Source organism: Cannabis sativa, chromosome 7, assembly GCF_029168945.1.
Source record: "Cannabis sativa cultivar Pink pepper isolate KNU-18-1 chromosome 7, ASM2916894v1, whole genome shotgun sequence".
In the NCBI taxonomy this organism is placed as follows: domain Eukaryota; kingdom Viridiplantae; phylum Streptophyta; class Magnoliopsida; order Rosales; family Cannabaceae; genus Cannabis; species Cannabis sativa.
The window spans coordinates 12,692,695-12,715,027 of NC_083607.1; positions in this window are offsets into that span (position 1 = coordinate 12,692,695).

Genomic DNA, 22,333 nt, shown 5'->3' on the forward strand with positions numbered 1-22,333 from the left:
TTATTAAATAATATTGTCATTTAATATATTTATTAATTAGACATATAAAGTCTCTTAATTAATAAATAAACCTAGAATTCTATTTTCTTTACAATTTCGCCATTGCTTAGTGAAAATTCACAAAGTAGACATAGTCGAACTTTAGAATTATAATTGATTAATCAAAATCAATTAACTGAGTCTTACAAGCAGTATGGTCTCAACTAGTATGGGGACCATGGGTCTATATATCCGAGCTTCCAATAAGCAAATCAAGAATTTATATCTTAAACTCACTGACTTATTAATTCTTCGTTGAATCCACGAATAGAACTTAGAATTGCACTCTCAGTATATAGAATGCTCTATATGTTCCACGATATAGATACGTCATTAGTTATCCATTATTATAATCCTAATTTGATCAATGACCCTCTAATAGATGATCTACATTGAATAGACACTAAGTTACCGTTACACCTTCAATGAATTTTATCCTTAAAACACTTAGCTCCGTATAAATGATATTTCACCGAAGTGAAATGAGATCTCCACCATTTATATCTGTTTAGCCAAGCTCGAAGGAAATCATCGTTTCACTTCTAAATTCCTATAGAAGTTATAGACTCCTTATTTATGTTAGCGCTCCCACTCAATTATACTATCATGTTCCCAAAATGTACGTATCACCCTGACCCAAAAGTAGGCTTAACTAACAATCAAAGAACATGTATAATACTTTTGAGATCGAACCTAAACATATCAGGATTAAGATCATTTGATCTAGGATCAACAGGTGATATTGAATTGAATAGATATTATGGTAAATTTTAATATATCTAATCAAAGTTCAATATCGGTCCCTTCCAATGTATACTCCATACATTTAATGCTGGTAAACTTTGCCAATACCCTTGAAAGGACATAACACTTATCCAAGGTGTAGGAATACCTATCGCTGATTATCATGTCAGTCTAAATCCAATGAACTGACAAATCAGGGAATAAACTTTTGAACATATAATTAAGATTATATTCCACTGTTTTGACAACACTATAATCATTAACAAATTCATATGTTCTGGACTTAAATAGAATTCATACATTATGTACATATAATCATGAAATAAATCATGTGAACCATGCAACATAAAATGTTATTTCTGATCTTTATTAATAAGTAAATCTGATTATATTGAAATGAGTTTTATTTAGGGCATAAAACCCAACACTTCTGTACAGCCTCAATACTAGATATAATAGCGGCTATATTTACCAGCCCTATCCTGAAAAATAATAATAAAAAAAACTACTTAAACAACACAAAAATAAATGCAAAACAATGAAGCAGATGTACCACTTAAAAAAAAATATAAAAGAACCACACCCCTCAAAATTTTTTTGCCAATGAGCTTGTCAAATGTATTTATAGGAGAAACAGAATAAAAAAACACAAAAACAGTCATATAGAAGGAAGAATAAATATATTTATAGCCTATAATGAATTTGAAAACCGTACCGATTCGAGAGCAAAGACACGTGGAGAGAGAGCAAAGGCTAGGGTTTCATCGTTTGGCCTGGTCGATTGGCAGACGGCGACACCTTCCCCTTCGCAGTCGACGGTGCTGGACAGTGCGTCGGCGGTCGATTCTCCTAGTCACAGTCGAAGGCAGTGACGATGCTGGATAGTTCCTTCCATCTCGCAGTCGAACACAGTGACGGGATCTTGCTTCCATGTGATTCCAGCCGCTTCCAGTGACGACAGCAGCGACGACGGCAGCGACGATGGCAGCGACAACGGCAGCGACAAAGTTGTAGTGATGACGTTGGTCTCTGTTATTGAAGTCCTTGGTTGTTTGATGATCACGCACCATGATTTCGACGATGGGATTTCGCAGCGACGTAGGCAGCGACAAGGGGATGTTGTTTTGAGTTTGGTTTAATTTCTGTGTTTAATTTTGTTGCTTCTATTTTTACTGTTATTATTTAATTCTAATTAGGTTTTTATGGGGTTAGATTCTTAGTTTATGTGTTCAAACTTTTGTTTCCCCATTAGTCTTGTCTTTTGACATGGTTTTTTAGTTTTTCTTTTTTTGGTTCGTTTGTTGGTTCTTATTTTTCTTTGGTGTTTTTGGGATTCTGCTGGTTGAGATACAATTATGGAAGACGGTACAGGAGCGCATGCTTTTCTTGAGGAGGAGGAGGAGGCTATTTTGTCTTATGATCTAGTGTTACGGATGGTAATGACTATGATGATAGGTGGTGTATTGTTGGAAGGTTCTTGACTGACAGACAAATTGATTTTGAGGCTATGCAGCATATGATGGCTTCATTGTGGCAGCCGGGGAAGGGGATGTTTGTCAAGGAATTGGGTACTAATCGCTATCTCTTTCAATTTTATCATGAGATTGACATCCAAAGTATGATGAATCGAAGTCCTTGGACTTTTAGTAGGTTCTTGTTAGTTTTCAAAAGGTTGCAGCGGGGGGAGGATCCAAGGTTGGTTGTCTTGGATGAAGTTGATATGTGGGTGCAATTGCATGATCTTAGATCGGGGTTTAAAACTGCTACGGTTGTTAAGGATGTCGTCAACTATATTGGGAAGTTTGTTCAGTCGGATGAAAGGAATTTCATGGGTTTATGGCGGGATTATCTTCATGTTCGTGTGACTTTAAATGTTACGAAGCCATTGAAGAGACGTATGAAGCTTCGCAATACTGTCGGGATTGAGTTCTGGACTAACTTTAAGTATGAACATCTCCCCACTTTCTGCTTTATTTGTGGAATTATGGGGCATTCCGAAAGTTTTTGCCCACGGAGGTTCAAGGTTGGAGAGGGTCAAATGATCAAACCGTATGGGGAATGGATGCGAGTTAGACCTATACGTAGAAACCACATGATCGGAGCTAAATGGCTTAAGCAGTTTCATGCTGCTTTGGACGATGATGTTGCTGCGGTAAAAACCACGGTTTGTGGTGAGGTCTCTCGGTCGACGATGGCAATGGTTGAGGGGAATCGTGGTGTGCTGGGGTCGAGTCTGATGATAGTGGAGGAAAGTGTGGGTCAACGTGAGGTAGGGATAGGAGCATCAAAGGTTGTTAATGGGGACCCATAGTTTTGGAAGATATTTTACCAGCTGCTATGCATAAGGAATTATCTGATGATATCAACGAGGAGGCTTGTCTTTTGGTTCTTGATACGAAAAGGAGAAGAACGACTTTGGAAGATATTGATGGGGCCCATGTGAGGGGTGATGTGGCAACAGGTGAAGAGGTAAACGGTTCAAAGAACTCGAGTTTGGTGGGTACTGGTGTCCAGGCCCACCAATCATTATGAATATTTTATCTTGGAATTGCCATGGGCTTGGAAACCCATGGACTTTACAATTCCTAAAGGATCTTGTGATCCAAAAGAAGCCTAGTATTGTGGTTCTCTGTGAGACTCTCTCCAATCGTTCTCAGATGGAGAGAGTGCGTGTGACGTTTGGATTTGATGGTATGATAGTCGTTGATGTCACTGGTAGGAGTGGAGGTCTTGCGTTATTATGGAAAATTGAGGAGGAAGTGTCTTTGCTTAGGTTTTCTGATGCTTATATAGATGTGAGAGTTGCTTCTGAAGGTGTGCAGGAATGGCATTTCACTGGTGTGTATGGGGAACCAAATAGGAGTAGGCGTGCTTCTACTTGGAATCTGTTACATACCCTTGCTAATCGGTCTAATCTTCCATGGTGTGTGATGGGTGATCTTAACAATATTTTATCCCATGATGACAAAAAGGGCGGTAATAGATACCCTGACTCTTTAATCCAAGGTTTTCAACAATCTTTGGATGATAGTGGGCTTCAAGATATGGAGTTATGTGGTTATCCATTTACTTGGGAGCGTGGGCGGGGTACTAATCATTGGATAGAAGTTCGTTTGGATAGGGGGCTTGCTAATCTTGCTTGGTTGAACATGTTCACTTCTGCTAAGCTCCATAATCTTGAAATTTCAACTTCAGACCATGCTCCGATTCTTTTGGTCATGGTTCCTGCTGCAGGCCACAATTCTGTTAAGCGGTTTCAGTTTGAAAATGCGTGGTTGAGGGAACCTCTTTGTTATCAGGTTGTAAATGATAGCTGGGAGATTTGTGAGTCTGATGATGTTATGCATAAAATTCAGTTTTGTGGGGATAAGCTGGCTGTTTGGGGTAAGGAGGTTACTGGCAACTTTAAGGAAAGGTTGAAAAAGTGTAAAAATAAAGTGTAGAAGTGGAAATTGGGTCGGGACAAGGTCTCTGTAGCCAATTATAAACAAACAAAGAAGTACTTGGCCAAATGTTATGTGCAACGGGAAGTTTTTTTGCGTCAAAGATCGAAGCAATTGTGGTTGCAAGAGGGAGATAATAATAGCAAGTATTTTCATGCTTCTGCAACTACGAGGTGAAGGAATAATTTTGTTGCAAAACGTAAAGATCATTCGGGTGCATGGGTTGACTGAGATAGTGGTTTGGATGATCTTATGGTTTCTTATTTAACGGGCTTTTTTCCTCTTCCCAAACCGACTGGAGAGAAGTCACAAGCAGTGTGCAAACTCGTGTATCATCCCAGCAAAATGTTGAGCTACTGTCAGCGGTTTCAGATGAAGAAGTTCGGAAAGCTTTGTTCCAAATGCATCCGGCTAAATCTCTAGGGCCTGATGGAATGACCCCGAATTTTTTTTCAGAAGTGTTGGCCGATTGTGAAGGATGATGTCATCAACATGGTTAAGTAATTTTTTCATACTGGTTCCCTTCCTACAGACCTTAACAAGACCATTTTGGTCTTAATCCCTAAAAAGAAGCAGCGTATGGATATGGGAGATTTAAGACCCATTGCGCTATGCAATGTTCTGTACAAGATTCTGTCCAAAGTGGTTGCTAATAGACTTTAGAGTGTTATGCCGTCTCTCATATCTGATACTCAAAGTGTATTTTTGCAAGGCCGGTTGATCTCGGATAACATCATGATTGCTTATGAGATTATGCATCATTTGAAGAGGAAACGGAGAGGGAGGGATGGTTATATGGCACTCAAGCTAGATGTTAGTAAAGCCTATGATAAGCTTGAGTGGGGTTATCTCCGGGCGATGATGGTAAGGATGGGCTTTGATGGTCTCTGGATTAACTTAGTTATGCAATGTGTATGTTCTGTTTCCTATACTGTTTCACATGGTGGGAAGGAGTTGAGGCCCATTGTTGCTCAACAAGGGTTGCGCCAAAGGGATCCTTTATCACCATATCTGTTTATTCTTTGTGCTGAAGGTTTCTCTAGTTTGTTGCAGAGTTATGAACAAAGTGGCTTACTCACAGGGTGTAAAATTGCTCGGGGTGCGTCGGTAATCTCTCATATGCTCTTTGATGATGATAGCTATGTTGGAAATTATTTTACCAGGATCTAGATTTACTAACAAGTATGTTTATTAACAACCTAATATGAATTCTAAAACAATGAAAATAAACATATATAAAGTTAAGAAAACCTTACAGTGGGTGCAGCGGAATAATATGACTCCTTCCATTCAGATCTCTAACCCTTGATTCCTTTCTGTAGCAGAGCATAATCAAGATCTGAATCTGGATCTTCTTTTCTCCTTCTTTGATGCATAATATTCCATAGTCTTATATACTATGATTGAGATACCACTTGATGTGTGTGGGCACTACTCATCACTCAAGGATTTTCGAAATTTAGAGAAGAAAAGAGAGAGGAAAGTGGTGGCTCAGGAATTCACTCTGAAAAGAATGAGATACAATTGTGTGTTATTTCCTGAAGCCATTAATTACTTTCTATTTATAGAATGCCCTCTAGGTTTAGGTTAGAATTGTGGCATTAAAATAATGGAAAAATAAAATGGTAAAAGCCTATGCATAGTGGGCGGCCCATATAAGGAAATTGGACCTCACTTTGCAACTTTCCTATTTTGTTATTTCTCATTCCCATTTTCTCAAAAATGCCAATTTTCCAATTTAACCATTCAAATGTCAATTCTAATTATTTAATAACTTAAGAATAATTATTAAATAATATTTTCATTTAATATATTTATTAATTTAGACATATAAAGTCTCTTAATCAATAAATAAATCTAAAATCTCTTTTCTTTACAATTTCACCCTTGCTTAGTGAAAATTCATAAAGTAGACATAGTCTAACTTTTAGAATTTTAATTGATTAATTAAAATCAATTAACTGAGTCTTACAAGTAGTATGGTCTCAACTAGTATGGGGACCATAGGTCTATATAACCGAGCTTCCAATAAGTCGAACCGAATCTACCAAGTAAATTCCCTAACTTATTAATTCCTCATTGAATCCACACTTAGAACTTGGAATTGCACTCTCAGTCATATAGAACGTTCTATATGTTCAATGATATAGACACGTCATTAGTTATCCATTGTTATAACCCTAATGTGATCAATGATCCTCTATATAGATGATTTACACTGTAAAGGGATTAAATTACCGTAACACCCTAAAATGTATTTTATCCTTAAAACACTTAATCCTGTATAAATGATATTTCAACTAAGTAAAATGAGATCTCCACCATTTATTTTCGTTTGGTTAAGCTCGAAGGAAATCATCCTTTACTTTCTATTTGCCAAATAGAAGCTATAGATTCCATATTTATGTTAGCGCTCCCACTCAATTGCATTACCGTGTTCCCAAAATGTGTTGGGAATTATTTTACCAGGATCTTAGATCTACTCACAAGTATGTTTATTAACATCCTAAATATGAACTTTCTAAAACGATAAAATAAACACATATAAAGTTAAGAAAACCTTACATTGATGCAGCGGAATAAATGTCTCCTTCCACTCAGATCTCTAACCCTTGATTCCTTTCTGTAGCAGAGTATAATCAAGATCTGAGCCCGAATCTCCTTCTTCTTCAAGCTTTGATCCTTCACAGTCTTCCAATCTATGATTGAGTTACTGCTTGCTGTGTGTGGGCACTTACTCTTTCACTAGGGTCACGAAAAAGATGAAGGAAAAGAGGGAGAAGTATTTCGGCCAAGGTAGAGAGTGAGGGAGGGCTCAATTTTTCTGAAGAGAGAAATTTCTGTCAGAAAGCTAATGAAAGCATGTGTTGTGAATGAGCCATCACTTTCTATTTATAGGCAACTTACTAGGTTTAGGTTAGGATTTATTTGGCATTAAAATAATGAAAATATTAATTTGAAAAAGCCTCTTAAGTGGCCGGCCATATGGTGTTAATGGGCCTCACTTAATTTTGCAATTTTATCAAATTTTATCTCTATTTTCTCAAAAATGCCAATTTTCCAATTCTAACCTTTTAAATGCCAAAACTAATTATTTAATAATTAAAATACATTATTAAATAATATTGTCATTTAATTTAATTATTAATTAGACATAAAAAGTCCATTAATAAATAAATAAACCTAGAAAACTCTTTTCCTTACAATTTCACCCCTGCTTAGTGAAAATTCATAAAATCAGACATAGTCTAACTTTAGAATTATAATTGATCAATCACGAATCAATTAATGAGTCTTACAAGCAGAATGTTCTCAACTAGAATGGGGACCATGGATCTATATGCTGAGCTTCCAATAAGTGAACCAAATTTACCAAGTAAATTCCTACTTATTAATTCTTCGTTGAATCCACTCTTAGAACTTAGAATTGCACTCTCAGACTTATATAGAGCATATTGTATGTTTCACGATACCAATATACTATCGCATTTAACCATTGTTATAACCTTATTGTGATTTAAAGATCCTCTATATAGATGATTTACATCGAGATGGGATTTCTTTACCGTTCTCACCCCTCAATGTATTTTGCCCCTTAAAACACTTAGCTACCTGTAAATGGTGTTTAGTGATCTAATAATTAGTCAGTTAAACAAGAGCTCATCCATTTACTTCTATTTGCTAAGCTCGAAGGGAATCATCACTTAACTTCTATACACCAGTAGAAGCTATAGATTCTATATTTATGTTCAAGACTCCCACTCAATCATACTATCATGTTCCCAAAATATACGTATCACCCTGACCCAAAAGTAGGCTTAACTAATAAATCAAAGAACATGAATAGCACTCCTGAGTTGAGCCCAAGCATATCAGGATTTAGATTCTTTTAATCTTAAGATCAACTACTGATATTGACTTGGAAAGATATGTATAACGGTAAGTTTGTAATATCTTAACTTAGTTGCAATATCGGTCCTGTCCAATGTATACTCCATACATTCGAAACTGGTATACTTTACTAATGTCCTGGAAAGAACATAACACTTACTCCAAGTGTAAGTACACATCATCACTGATTATCACATTAGTGTAAATCCAATAACACTGATGAAACAGGGACCAAAACTTTTGATTCATATGATCACAATCACATTCCACTGTGTTGACGATACTGTAATTGTGAATAAACATATGATCTGGATTTAACTGATTTTGTGTGTATGAATGTAATAAACATATTAAACATATTAAACCATTAGCATGTAAAATTCATGCAAACATCAATCACTTCAAATTTCTTATATTGATAACTAATCAGATTGTAAAGAGTTTTATTTAGAGCATAAAACCTAACAAACTCCCACTTGCACTAATATAAAACAAACTGTGTAAATAGGTCAATCTGATGTCTTGATCTTCAGATCAAGTGTAGTATATTTGAATCCACCCAAACTTCTGGAACTAGTTCATAAATACTCTTATGAAACATCCTTTACTATATGCTTTACTCATCAAGGGATACTGAAATCTTTACTGTTTTAAAAGTACATCTGAATTAACAGAGGACATATCTCTCATATTTTAAAATATGTAATTGAGATAATACAGTGTAGACATTTCTTCAGTGATATAACTTTCTGGTATTTTCGAATAGACCAAGTTATAGTTCTTCTCTGGTAGGCTTGAATTATTATACAATAATTCCTCCACCCCCAAAGTAAGCACCATCTTATAGAATTTCGAAATTAGATGGTGAGATACAAAGACAACTGATACACAGTTCCTTAATATCTGACATATAGATGACTTTCATAAATCCTTCTTGAATATCTTCTAATGTTCCCTATTTGATTACATCTCAGATAGCTCCCACTCAATAGCAGATGTCTGGTTAAATAATACTTTTAACCTCTGATTGTTTAGAGAGTTACCTAGTTGTGACTTTTGTGTTAGTCTGAAACTTTAAATTTAGACTAAGTCATCAACATAGCAGACTAGTATTTGAAGTGAAAAATACATGCCAGAGATAAAGTAATCAAAATTAAGATACCATCAAATTTTATGAGGATTAAGATTTCTTGGTTCAAGTCATTCGAATGGACTGAACTAGAGTTCTTTATCTTATTCTCATAATTCTGATAAGCTATACCTATCCATGTGAATGGTTAGATTTGCTTTTCAGTAGTGTTCTTAAGTACCTATCACAATTATCAACCTAATGAAGATGGGTATAGAACTTTAAAATTCTCCCACTCAATTAAGGTAGTGTGAAACTTTAACAAAGAACTTTCAGACGTATCAAACTTTTACTTACAACAGTAAAATCAAAATGGAACATACAATCAAGATCAAGAATTTATATTGACAATAGCTGACTCATTATATTACTTCTATGTTTAAACAAGATATGTGTTTCATAGGGAATTGTGGAATAGACTCCACCCCTAAGAATATAGAGATTATGATCCACCCCTAAAGGTTGTAAAGATCATGATTCTCTTAGTGTGATAGAGTTTATGTGGAGTTGAATACTATCCAGAGTTCATTAGATATAAAAGATCGTTGAACTGCATAGTTTTCTTAACTTTTCTCCACCCCTATCAGATCATAAGATCCTTTTATTAAACAAATTCTTAATAATTGTATGAGAATTAACAATTATTGATAAACATAGAAATAATTTCTAGTGTTTATATAATATAACTCTATGAAGAGTTGTAAATATTATAGAATTTGCATCAATAATAAAAACACTTACACATACAAACATACAAATATAATTTGGTAATAATTGATGAAGATAAAATAAATGAAGCTCAATCTCATAATTTGCAATAGGGAATTTCGAAAAAAAATAAAACTTTATTAATAAAAAAAATGTATTGCAACAATATGAGAAAAAACAGGGATAAATATCCCTAACTAAAATTTGAAATCCAAATTGTCTTTAAACTAAAACAATTAATTCAAAAATTGAAGAGCTTCATCTTCATCTGGACGATTTCACCCTTGGTCCAGCTTTCTGATCCAACTCAATTGAGTTCAAGTAGCTTGGCGTATAAGAAGAAGAAAACAAATAAACAAAGTTTAGTCCAGAATCATAAATCCAATTGGATAACAATTCGCTAAACTCTTAAAGTTTATAAATGGAAATACCTTGTTTCTTTGCAAGAAGTTTAGGACACTGGGGTTTCCAATGACCTTTTTCATTGCAGTGGAAACACTTTCCTTTAAGTGTAGCATCACCAGAAGGAGCAGTCTTTTTCATGACTTTTGTTCGCTTCTTGGTGTTTTTCCACTTCTTCTTCGATTTGGGCTTTGAAGCAGAGACGACATTTGCTTCAGGTTTCATCGTCCCATTACCATTACCAGGATTGTGAGGTTTACTCCCTTTCTTCTTGGGTCCTCCAATCAAATTTTCATAAGTTTGAAGGTCATTGACTAATTCATGAAAGTCAATTTCCTTCTTATTCATGACATAATTTGATGTGTATGGTAGAAATGCGGAGTCGTCGTTCAAGATAAGACTAACTTGAGTAGCACTGTCCATTTCAGCACCATGATCCTGGGCTTCTTGGAAATAACTGGACATGAGGAGGACATGATCACGCACGTTTTGATGAGGTTCCATCCGTGCGTTAATGTACTTCTTAGTCGCGTCAAAGCGTGACTGAAGTGATGCCTTACCGAATAGCTCATTTAACTTCGTCATAACTTCAGCAGCCTTCTCAGTTTTAGAAAACCGAGTTTTGAGGGTGTCAACCATGCTAGAAAGCATAAAGTATAGAGCTTTGTCATTTGCCTTCTGCCAACGCTCATACTTTTCTTTCACAGCTTTGGATGCATTATCCCCAGACACTTCAGGTGACGGCTCAGTTAAAACAAACAAGGCACATTCTCCTATGAGAGCAATATTAATGTTCTCATTCCATTTATTAAAGTTAGATCCATTCAGCTTATTTTCAGTTAACAGTGATAACATGGGATTCATTTTGACAAAACAGGATACTACAAAATAATAGAAATCAACAAATAGAAATTAATAATGGTTTAATACACAAAATCAATTCAGAAATTATAAGCACATAGCAAGTAGGAATGATATGAGAAAATACTTAAAAATTCAATCCTAAATAATTTCCAAGGTTTTCAACAAACTGATATCAGTGTCCCGTTTAGGCGAGAGTCAAAGCTACCATCCATTGAATAGAGTTGTCAGCTCATCTAAAATGTTAAACATTCTAGCAACCTTTTATTCGATCAAGATCAGAATCCAGCGTTGTCCCGTTTAGGCAAGAGTCAAGGCTATTCTATCTTATGAGCTTCTACCATTGTTTCGCAATTTGCAAGTCAAATATGGTCTCCACCATTAGGGTGATCTATACCATATAAAACACTTACAAACCACTTATCATGCGAGATTAAACGGTGCGAAATTGCTAACGAACGTTCCTCCATTAGGGAGGATTACTCACTAAAACAAACGCGGTGTAAAACCCACAATGGAGATCGAATATCTTAATAATAATAAAGCTCATTATTTAAAATGTATTTTCTTTATTATTCTAATAAATAAATCTCATTAAATTCTATTTAAGAATTAAAATTCAAAAAATAAGAATTTAATATAATATTTATAAAATTATACTTAGATGGTGATTGAAATAAAATTAATTATTTCCATCTTAGTAATAATCTTAAATATAAATATTAAGGAAATTAATTTAAGTTGAATTAAATAAATAATTAGCAACTTAAAAATTTCCTTTGAGAATATATTTATTGGGTTCGAAAATTTAAAGTATATGAAAATACAATTTTCGAAAATAATAAAAAATAGAAAAGAAATACTTCAAGCAAAAATATCACCTATCTAGATATTCTTTTGACTAGTTAATTCAATTTCTAATAATATATATATTTTAAATTCACTTATTTTAAATTAATCAATTAAATGAAAAAATCATTGATTGTAGTTGGTCCAAGAATTAATTAAAATAAATAATTAATTTACAACTCAATCTATTTTTCAAAATAAAATTCGAAAATATTGCATAAATTAAATACAAATTTCGAAATTGATTAATAGAATAAAAAATATATATTTTGAAAATTATTTAAATTTAAGTTGAAAAATTAAATTTCAACCTAAAAATAATTTTCTTATTTAATTAAGTGTCATGAAAAATCAATAAATATTTAAGTATCATGATGAAAATCAACTTAGATATTTAGATTTTTCAAGTTAATTAAATGTATTAAATTCAAGAAATAAATAATTAAGTGTAGAGAAGGCTTAATTATTTATTTCTATTTAATACTAGGAAAAATATACTTAATAAAATTGTACCAAAATTAATTATTTAAATAATTAATTTCACAAAAGTATAATATTTTCCTATTTAAATATTAGAAATAATAAGTAGGCTAGAAATAACTATCTAGAAAATATCTTATTTGACTAAGTATCTTTTCAAAATTTGAAAAATATCTAATTTAAGTTGTATAGAAAAAATCTAAAACTTAAATAATTTCAAATCTAGATTTAATTAAATATCACAAATTAAGTTGTAACCACTTAATTTGAAGATATCTTTTAAAGTTAATATTTGAAAAGATATTAACCAAAAAATATTTAAGATATTCCATTTCAAGTTAATATTTGAAAAGATATTAACTTAAAAAATATCTTAAGAATCTTTAATAACTAATGCCTAAGATTCCTCAACTTGATTTAAAATTTAAATCAAATATTCAAATTTAAGTTAGATAAGAAAAATCAGTTGATACAACTAATTTATAACTTAAATAGGAATATTTAATTAAATAAGCTCCAGAAAGAATCTTAGTTAGTTAAAATTCTATATTTAATTAAATACAAGAAAAATACAAATAGTTTGTCTAGAATTAATATCTAAAACTAAAAGTGTTTTTCTTAAAATTAACTTTAAAATATTAAAATGAAAATAAATTTTCATATATTTTAAAAGTTAATTATGTTGCTAATTCAATTTTATTAGGTCAAACTAATATAATTAACCTAGTACAGTTATTCAAATCAGGCAAATGGGCCTTCACAATTGGGGTAGTTCATGTGAGGGGGTGCTGGGTTCAGTATGTCGTACCCACTTCTATGGCACCCAACTCTCACACAAGGCCCAAAAGAGAGGAATTTAACCTTAAAATGAATAACTGTTATTAATTGAATAGGTCCAAAAACTAAATGGACCTAAATAAAATCTATCATGGTGTGACATTTTATTTAGCAACAACCTATATGTATCTATATAATAAAATAAACACATAGGCTCACACAGGCACACTTTGGATGGATCCTATCATGTTGCTAGGTCTTACACAGATGAAAGAAGATTGTAAAATTTACCTGTTACAAATTATTAACTTGACCAAAGGAGCCATCAGATCAATAGATCTGGCAAAAGGTAACCATGGCTATTTGCAATCAAGTAATAATAGGTTTTGAAAACTTACACACAAGCTAAAACCATATACTCCTGCAACAAGGTTAGCTGGATAGTTGGAAGTAGGATTTATTTAATTTTAAATAAATAATTTCGAAAAATAAATAATTAAAAAAATTTTAATTAATTTCGAAAAATAAAAAAAATTTAATTAATTTCGAAAATGAAATAAATTTAAATTTCGAAATTATTTTAAAAATAAATATTTAAAATTAAACCTACTATTTGAAAAATTAGGTTTCAACCAACCTAAATATCATTTCAAAATTTGCTAATGACTTTTAAAAATTAAATGTTATTTTAAAAATAAAAATTAAATAAAAATGGAAAAGATAAATAAAATATCTTTTCAGATTTTTAAATTTAATTTAAATAAATAAAATAACAAAATTTAAAAGCTAGCAAAATATCTTATATCTATTTAAAATTACATGATTATAAATATCTTATTTTAAATTTAAATATGGTCAAAATATCTAAAAAGATTTAATTAAAAAATCTTAAAAGATAAGATATTTTTAAAATATCTTAAAAGATAAGATATTTTTAAATATCTTAAAAGATATTATAAATATCTTAAAAGATATTATAAATATCTTAAAAAATCTGACCTTAAATTTAAAAAAAATATAATCAAATTTAAAAGTAAGATAGATTTTTAAGCAAAAAAATAAATACTAGTTCTATTCAAATTCAAATTACACTAATATCTTGAATTAAATTTAAAAAAAATTAAATTAATTCAAAATGATAATTAGAATTGAATTAGGTATAGTAATAGTATATATATAAAACCATACAAAAAATTGGAAGTTAATTCCATGAAAAAGTATGAAAAATTGAAGAAAATTGAAAAAATTCGAAACTGTACGGACAGTTCTGCGATCGCAGGAAACTATCAAGACAAAATTTCCGATTTTGTCAAATCTTCAAAAAATCATAACTAATTCAAATAAAATCCAAATTGAGTTCTGTAAAAGGCTAACTTGCTTAATTTTTTCCATACTATCCAATAAAAATAATTCCAGAACCGAAATAACAATTATTTTTCACGAAAATTTCACAATCATAAATAAATCATCAAATAACACTCAATACAACATGATACCATCCAAAGAACATACAAACAATCGTTTTAAAGTCCAAATTACATGTAAGTAAATCAATTACCATGGCTCTGAGGCCAGTTATTGGGAATTATTTTACCAGGATCTTAAATCTACTCACAAGTATGTTTATTAACACCCTAAATATGAACTTTCTAAAACGATAAAATAAACACATATAAAGTTAAGAAAACCTTACATTGATGCAGCGGAATAAATGTCTCCTTCCACTCAGATCTCTAACCCTTGATTCCTTTCTGTAGCAGAGTATAATCAAGATCTGAGCCCGAATCTTCTTCTTCTTCAAGCTTTGATCCTTCACAGTCTTCCAATCTATGATTGAGTTACTGCTTGCTGTGTGTGGGCACTTACTCTTTCACTAGGGTCACGGAAAAGATGAAGAAAAAGAGGGAGAAGTATTTCGGCCAAGGTAGAGAGTGAGGGAGGGCTCACTTTTTCTGAAGAGAGAAATTTCTGTCAGAAAGCTAATGAAAGCATGTGTTGTGAATGAGCCATCACTTTCTATTTATAGGCAACTTACTAGGTTTAGGTTAGGATTTATTTGGCATTAAAATAATGAAAATATTAATTTGAAAAAGCCTCTTAAGTGGCCGGCCATATGGTGTTAATGGGCCTCACTTAATTTTGCAATTTTATCAAATTTTATCTCTATTTTCTCAAAAATACCAATTTTCCAATTCTAACCTTTTAAATGCCAAAACTAATTATTTAATAATTAAAATACATTATTAAATAATATTGTCATTTAATTTAATTATTAATTAGACATAAAAAGTCCATTAATAAATAAATAAACCTAGAAAACTCTTTTCCTTACAATTTCACCCCTGCTTAGTGAAAATTCATAAAATCAGACATAGTCTAACTTTAGAATTATAATTGATCAATCACGAATCAATTAATGAGTCTTACAAGCAGAATGTTCTCAACTAGAATGGGGACCATGGATCTATATGCTAAGCTTCCAATAAGTGAACCAAATTTACCAAGTAAATTCCTACTTATTAATTCTTCGTTGAATCCACTCTTAGAACTTAGAATTGCACTCTCAGACTTATATAGAGCATATTGTATGTTTGACGATACCAATATACTATCTCATTTAACCATTGTTATAACCTTATTGTGATTTAAAGATCCTCTATATAGATGATTTACATCGAGATGGGATTTCTTTACCGTTCTCACCCCTCAATGTATTTTGCCCCTTAAAACACTTAGCTACCTGTAAATGGTGTTTAGTGATCTAATAATTAGTCAGTTAAACAAGAGCTCATCCATTTACTTCTATTTGCTAAGCTCGAAGGGAATCATCACTTAACTTCTATACACCAGTAGAAGCTATAGATTCCATATTTATGTTCAGCACTCCCACTCAATCATACTATCATGTTCCCAAAATATACGTATCACCCTGACCCAAAAGTAGGCTTAACTAATAAATTAAAGAACATGAATAGCACTCCTGAGTTGAGCCCAAGCATATCAGGATTTAGATTCTTTTAATCTTAAGATCAACTACTGATATTGACTTGGAAAGATATGTATAACGGTAAGTTTGTAATATCTTAACTTAGTTGCAATATCGGTCCTGTCCAATGTATACTCCATACATTCGAAACTGGTATACTTTACTAATGTCCTGGAAAGAACATAACACTTACTCCAAGTGTAAGTACACATCATCGCTGATTATCACATTAGTGTAAATCCAATAACACTGATGAAGCAGGGACCAAAACTTTTGATTCATATGATCACAATCACATTCCACTGTGTTGACGATACTGTAATTGTGAATAAACATATGATCTGGATTTAACTGATTTTGTGTGTATGAATGTAATAAACATATTAAACATATTAAACCATTAGCATGTAAAATTCATGCAAACATCAATCACTTCAAATTTCTTATATTGATAACTAATCAGATTGTAAAGAGTTTTATTTAGAGCATAAAACCTAACAAAATGTACGTATCACCCTGACCCAAAAGTAGGCTTAACTAACAAATCAAAGAACACGGATAACACTCTTGAGATTGAACCTAACCATATCAGGATTAAGATCATTTGATCTAGGATCAACAGGTGATATTGAATTGAATAGATATTACGGTAAGTTTTAATATATCTAATCAAAGTTCAATATCGGTCCCTTCCGATGTATACTCCATAAATCCGATACTGGTACACTTTGCCAATGTGCTGGAAAGGACATAACACTTTTCCAAGGTGTAAGAATACCTATCGCTGATTATACCATGTCAGTCTAAATCCAGTGTTCTGACAAATCAGGGAATAAACTTTTGAACATATAATTAAGATTATATTCCACTGTGCTGACAACACTATAATCTTTAACCAACTCATATGTTCTGGACTTAAAAAAAATTCATACATTATATACATATAATCATGAAATAAATCATGTGAACCATGCAACATAAAATGTTATTTCTGATCTTTATTAATAAGTAAATCTGATTATATGAAATGAGTTTTATGTAGGGCATAAAACCCAACAAACTCCCACTTGCACTAATATAAAACAAAAAGTGCAATTCAAATAATCATTAACACCTTGATACACAATTCAAGTGTAATAGTAGTAAACTCCTCGTAATAGGATCTGACAGGTTGAATTAACAACAACCTTTTCTCCACTATTACTTTCCCTTAATCACAAAATCCTTGATATTGTGAAATTCCTCTCTATATGTCTACTCTCTTGGGATACTGGATTCTATACTTTTGGGCAACTACTTCTTGGTTATTCAGGAAATAACCCTAGTAGTTAAGGCAGGTTGGAACACTGCCACATATGTATAGAACTTTCCTTAGACTGAATAAGTACCTTTCCTGCAACTTTTAACATTCAGTCTCTCTCTGGTGGAGTAAGAGATTTCAGATAGGTTTTTACACTTCTCCAAAATCACTACTCCACCCTTAAAGTAATCACCATCTCATCAGCAGACTTTCTAGCACACAGGCAAGTCTCGAAATCTGATGTGGTGTAGTCTAAGAGTTTTAAAACCACCCTTATTGACTAACATATAGTTCCTCTTCTTAATCTTAAAATTTACTTGATTGTCTTCCAATGTTCCTCTCCTGGATTAATCTGATACCTACTCATTACTCCCACTCAACAGCAGGTGTCTGGTCTAAGGCATACAAAAGCATATCTGAGACCTCTCACTGTTAATTTAAGAAATTCTTTCATGGCTTTATCTTCTCTGGAATAGTTGAGACTTTTCCTTAGATAAATAAAATCTATGTCTAAGAAGTTGTGAAGCTTCTATAGATTGCCATTGGAAAGAAAATGCTTCAGCATCTCATGCTTGGATTAGAGTAACTAATTACCAGGTATACCACAAGCCATAGGTTTAGATAAACTCAAACCTATCATACTAGGAAGAAGAAGTTTTGTTAAGTCCATTGAATAGACTTATGAACGAAAATTTCCTTTCATGTCCTTGTAATAGAAAACTTTAGGTTACTCCATGTGAATGGATCAAACCATAGTTCTATTGGCTTTCTTCTTAGTTTCTTATCTTGACAATCCATTACTTGTTTAAACTCACAATGGATTTTAATCACTAGTATCTTCCAAGTCATGAGAAGGTAAAGTTAACTCTCCCACTACGACAAGGTACCGTGAATTATGTCTAAGAAAACTAAATGGTATTGACCTCTTCGGTTGTGTTAAGACAACAGAGGCAGTGGGATCATCTTGTAACGAATAAGATGATAGAACACTTATGGAATCAAGAAAAAATATCTCCTTTATTTGCTACTTTATTTTCAGACTTAGTCATTTTCTTAGAAAAGTAGTATTTGTTTAAACAAACACTTTCTTATCTAATGACTATGGGATGATCCACCCCTAATCACTTAGAATAGCTAATAAACATGCAAACTAGGGTTAGCAGTTCTAGCTTTTCTCAAGATTTCGATTATGTTATCCATGAATCTAGTAATGATTTACATTAAGTATACAACCATTGCATCATTCTGAAATTTTATTTCCATAGAAGGATTTAGGCAACAACTAGTAACGAATCATCAATATGCAACTCAAATTTCTGGGGAGGTAAGTTTGGATATAATTCAAAATCAAATTAATGATCTTTGAACTGCATATCTACTAACTTTTTCTCTCCACCCCTATCAGTTCGCAAGATCTTTAACCACTTACCATTGCTAGAAATTCATGAAATTTTTCAAACATTTCAAATTTCTTTTGCATAAGGTAAAATCTAGAGTGATCGTTTTAAGAATACAACGAAAACTCATATCCACCCCTGAATGTACATCCATCTGCGAATGAACTTAATTTCAGTGGATATATGCATATTAACTCTTTGCAGAGAATGATCTTGTCAAAACCACTATGAACAAGATACAAATGCCATAGATTTATAAAATATGTGGTTGTATCTTTTGATGACTTAAGATAAGTTACATCAAAGAGTTCTTAGAATAGTGCAAGTGGATTCTGGTCACAGAATACTAAACTCATACAGTTTAAATCCATTGAAAGAAAATGGTTATGAAACACTTGTGAATGTGTAACTGTATAATGAGTAATTCTTTCTTGGACCACCATTACTAATCTAACTCTATGATGATTTGCCCATACAAGTAGGAGATTTCTAAGATTGAGGATTTATATCATTTTGGGATAGAATTTCGGGAATATAATCATATGCGTCATTTAATTTCTTAAGAGAAAATATAAAATGACATGAAATGATTTATAAACCATTCATCCAATGCTATGTTATTAAGCTGATTCGAAATGAATAAGCTAAGAGGAATTAGGATAATTTCGTTTTAAATAAGAATCCAACGATGCTCTGATTAGCGAGAGTCAAAGTAATCTTATTTATACAATCTTCTTGTTTTATATTGTAAAATACTAGTCTAAGGTGTCATCAATTGATGAACAGCTAGATGTTGCATATACAATATTTATCTTTCAAGATCTAACACTATTATGTTAGTCTAATGGTGAAAATCCATTAGGAATTTATCTCATTAGAAGAACAAGCCAAGTTAGACCAACAATGAAGATTCAAAATTAAACTACAATTTAATAACAGAAAATAACATGGTTCAATACAAATTCATACACAATTCAGAAATTATGAAGCATATAGCAAGTAGGAATGACAAGTGAAAATACTAAAACATACAATCCTAAATAATTTCCAAGGTTTTCAACAAACTGATATCAGTGTCTCGTTTAGGCGAGAGTCAAAGCTACCATCCATTGAATAGAGTTGTCAGCTCATCTAAAATGATCAACATTCTAGCAACCTTTTATTCGATCAAGATTGGAATCCGCGTTGTCCCGTTTAGGCGAGAGTCAAGGCTATTCTATCTTATGAGCTTCCACCATTGTTTCATATTCTTGCAAGTCTTATACAGTCGCCACCATTAGGGTGATCATAAACTATATAAAAACTTACAAGATTACTTATCTTTCAAGATTAAACGGTGCTAACTTGCTAATGAACGTTCCTCCATTAGGGAGGATTACTCACTAAAACAATAGCTATGTAAAACTAACAATGGAGATCGAATATCCTTATAATAAAAAAGCTCATTATTTAATGAATGTTGTATTTTCTTATTTATTTTAAATATATATTTATTTAATTAAAATTTCCAATTTAGAATGAAAAATTCCAAATATAAATTTTAATTTAATATTTATAAATTATACTTAGATGGATATGAAAATAACGTGAATTATTTCCATCTTAGTAATAATTTCCATAAATATTTAGAAAATTATTCAATTTAAGTTGTTTCAAAATTAATTTAAATTAATTTACAACTCAAAGTTAATTTTCTATAAATATATATTGCATTTCGAAAAATGAAGTGTATAAGAATACGACTTTCTAAAATGCTTTAAAATAAAATAAAAATAAATCCTGGAAAATTACTCTAATTTTATGTTGGCCCAAAATTAATAAAAATTAATTTTCAACAAAAAATATAATTTTCCTATTTAATTAAATATCTAAGAAAAATTTCAAATATTTAAGTATCATGATTAAAAATCAACTTAAATATTAATTTTCTATTTAATTAAATACATTAGAAAAATACTTCAAGCAAAACAGATATTATCTATCTAGACTTTCATGGACTAATTAATTCAATTTCTAATTATAATATATTTTAGTTCATTTATTTTAATTAATCATTAAATGAAAAAAAAATCATTGATTTAAGTTGGTCCAAAATTAAATAAACAATTTCAACTTTAATCTATTTTTCAAATAAAATTCGAAATTTCTGCATTAAAGAAATGCAATTTCGCAATTTTGGAAAAATGATTAATAAAATAAAATAAAATATATTTTGAAAATTATTCAGCTTTAAGTTATTCTGAAATAAGATTCCAAACTTAAGATAATTTTCAACTTTAATTAAATAACATGAAAATAACAATATTTAAGTATCATGATGAAAATCAACTTAGATATTGAATTTTCAATTTAATTAAATGTATTAAATTCAAGAAATAAATAATTAAGTATAGAGGAAACTTAATTATTAATTCTAGTTTAATACTAGGAAAATATACTAAACTTAGATTGTACCAAAATTAATTATGAGACAATTAATTTCACAATCAATGATATTTTCCTATTTAATATTAGAAATAATAACTAGTACTAGAAATAACTATCTAGAATATATCATTAACTAAGTGTTTTTCTAAAATTAACTTTAAAATATTGCATGAAAAATAAATTTCATATATTTTAAAAGTTAATTATGTTGCTAATTCAATTTTAATTAGGTTAGACTAATATAATTAACCTAATACAATTATTTAAATAAGGCAAATGGGCCTTCACAATTGAGGTAGTTCATGTGAGGGGGAGCTGGGTTCAGTATGTCGTACCCACTTCTATTGGCCCCCAACTCTTACACAAGGCCCAAAAGAGAGGAATTTAACCTTTAAATAAACAATTGTTATTCATTGAATAAGCCCAAATCTAATTGGACCTAAATAAATTTCCTTATGTCAAAATTTATTTTAGCAACCTAGGCCATTTACTTAGTAAAAAATTAAATAGGCTTCTTATATGCATCTAAGCCCAATAGCAAACATATAGGCTCACACAGGTCAAATGATTTGGATGGGCCCTATCATGTTACTAGGTTTACACAGATGAACGAAGTACAAAATTTACCTATTACAAATTATTTATAAGATCTATCGTCAATTGGACTATGATTAAAATCAGATCATTGGATCTGTCAACAAGTTAATCATAGCAATTTAGATCAGATAAATAATAGGTTTGTAAAAAAAGTTTGAATAAACAATATTAATAAACAAACATTGTCCATGTAACAGATGTGAAATAAGATATTAATATAATTAAATTATTATTCTTAAACTAACCAAATAAAGGAAACTAATTTTAAAATATCTAGGTTTATTTGAATCAAATTAAATTAAA